This window comes from Eleutherodactylus coqui, chromosome 5 (genome assembly GCF_035609145.1).
Source record: "Eleutherodactylus coqui strain aEleCoq1 chromosome 5, aEleCoq1.hap1, whole genome shotgun sequence".
NCBI lineage: Eukaryota > Metazoa > Chordata > Amphibia > Anura > Eleutherodactylidae > Eleutherodactylus > Eleutherodactylus coqui.
The window spans coordinates 195,682,524-195,685,123 of NC_089841.1; positions in this window are offsets into that span (position 1 = coordinate 195,682,524).

Here is a 2,600-nt window from a genome sequence, read left to right on the forward strand (position 1 = left end):
GTTGTTTGTCTTTTTTTAACCCTTTTGTTGCCTTTACATTTCGACAACCTGAATTCTAAAATAAAAAAAATGAACTCTCTATCCCCTGAAAATGCTTTCCATCATCTTAGACTCGTGGGCGCCGTCATGCAATTTTGCATTGAAGAATAACATTCTGTACAAAATGGATAAATTGCTTCTGCTAGACGTCTAACGCAAGAAAAGCCTGAGATTGCTTAATGCATTCTTAAAATAAAAGTGAAATGTGCAGAGTTCATAGATGTCATTTCTGTCTGTCTGCGTGCACGGATCGTCACATCTTCAAAGCTGTCTATGAGCCGGAAGCCACTGAACATTTGACTCACAGAGTTGACAAATGTCCTGATTAGGGTCAGTGGATGACTAAATGTCGTATTTCCATGGCTGATATTCTCGCATGAGTTTTGTGCATTGCAAGACACACAATGTGCATGATTATAGACCCATTGCAAACAGTGGGGTCTGTTTACGTGGGCAACTAAAAGATATAAGATGATGCATGCCCTGCAGGTTTATTTCTCAGGTATAGTACTCTTTTTAGAGGATTTCCTTATCCCAGTCACCGATCAGTTTCTTTATCTGCCCTTCATGATCGGTCTTGGTCTATTTGCAGCTATTGCCTAGTAGATCATGCCTACTTTTGCCCTTGTGCTTCAGTGTGTTTGGTATTTTAATTTTGAATCCTTTGCAAATCTTGCCCTCTGTCACACAGCTCCTGCATAGCCATAGGAGCTGCCCTTCAGGTATACCTGTCTTTACTGGGTAAGGCTGGCAAATATGCCATTGCAAGAGGCTTCATAGTAGTCTTTTTCTATGGAGAGTAGCTGTTTGCTTCCTATCCGCTTTCCGATCAATAAATGCCAATGATTCTTTATCTCACTTGTAAACCTCAGCCCAAGTTATTAATATTCAATTCCTTTACTAAATGGATGGACATCCACATGGAGGTCCTCCAATAACGCTTAGCCAGATTATAAACTGATGCCTATACTTGACATTGATAAACCAAGGAACTGCCCTGGGCAATGCTGGGTATCACATAACAAATATAAAAATTGCCCCAGGCCCACACAAGAACCCAAGGTTATGATCCACACTTGGCATTGGTCATTCATCAGAGGTGCAGATTAGCATACAGGAATCCCCATGACTGCACCCCGGAGCTGCTGGAAGAATCGATCCACAGTAAGAAAATGTGCTCTAGAATAAATGTAAACAACTTCAAAGTGAATTCTCTCTGCCGTATCTGCTGGGTACCCCTGTTTTGTAAGAAAAATTTAACTGCAGCACATTCCGAGCTGTGACTGATGGACGAGTACAAGACCTGAGCAGTTCTTAAAGAAAAGGATAAATGTTGTATTTTACTTTTTTGTGAATACTTCAGTGATAGACATTGCAATAGGCTACCTTCTGACACGATGTCTGAGCTGCAGATATTCTGCCTAGTTTCTGTTGCGTTTCGGCAGATGGCCAGAGTTAACGAGCTTTGTGGACTGTGTGTGTGTGTGTGTGTGTGTGTGTGTACCCCCCCTGGATCAACAAGGGGGTTGAAACAGGCCGAACTAGATGGACATTGTCTTCATTCAGCCCAACATAATATGTTACTAGATACACACAGTTTCCACAGCATAAATAGACATGCTGCAGTGCCCCACTGTAGTACTAGTTCAACCTCTGTGCCCCCACTTATAATGCCCGCTCTAGGTGATGGTGGCCCCCTCTAAGTAGTGCTGCGTGCTCCTCCCAAACCTTCAGCTAAAGACCTCCCATCCATCATAACTCACTTTTTGCAGTGTCTGAAGCCACACACTGTGTGCAGAGAACCGGCCTCCTTCCATCCCCATCTCTTGCTGTAAAGATATGATATGCAAGAAGCAGGATGAGCCAAATTGTCTGCATATGGCGCATGAGTTATGATTGATGTCATGTCCAGACGTGCGATGGATGTCTCATTCCTATGTGAGGCAGCACAATGGAAGATTAATAGGGGTAGGTTGGGTGGCCTCGGGCCCTAGGGGCCTGCCCATACTGCCCCTAATATGATCCACTATTGGATCTGAATAAACTGGAGGGCTGGACAGAAATGTGTCAAATGAGGTATAGCACTGATAAATGGCAGGTTATGCGAAGGGCCAGGGGCAATACATGTTGTCGTTATACGCTAAATGGGAGAATACTGAGTAAGACCGACATGGAAAAGGACTCGGGGATTCTAGCCTATAATAAACTTGAAAACTTTCCTCTGCATTTGGGAAAAACTCTGTCCCAAGGTATGGGAGGAGGAGGGTATATTATCTTCAGTACTTTTCCTCTGCTGTTCTTTGATTCGCTGGTTTTGGGTCCGGTTGTCGGGCAGCCAAGATGACTGTAATCCCCACAATGCATTGGCAGTATTAGACTATCAATACAGTATATCTGTTCTCTGGTTAGGCGGAGCTGCTAATGTGATCAGCACTGACCAACCGGACAGCAGTGCATTAGGTAGTTATATAAATGCTGCAGCCATCTTGGACTGGTGAAAGCAGGGCTCGAAGTGACAGATTGAAGGGGCAGCAGAGTAGAAATGCAGGTAAACCCCCCCC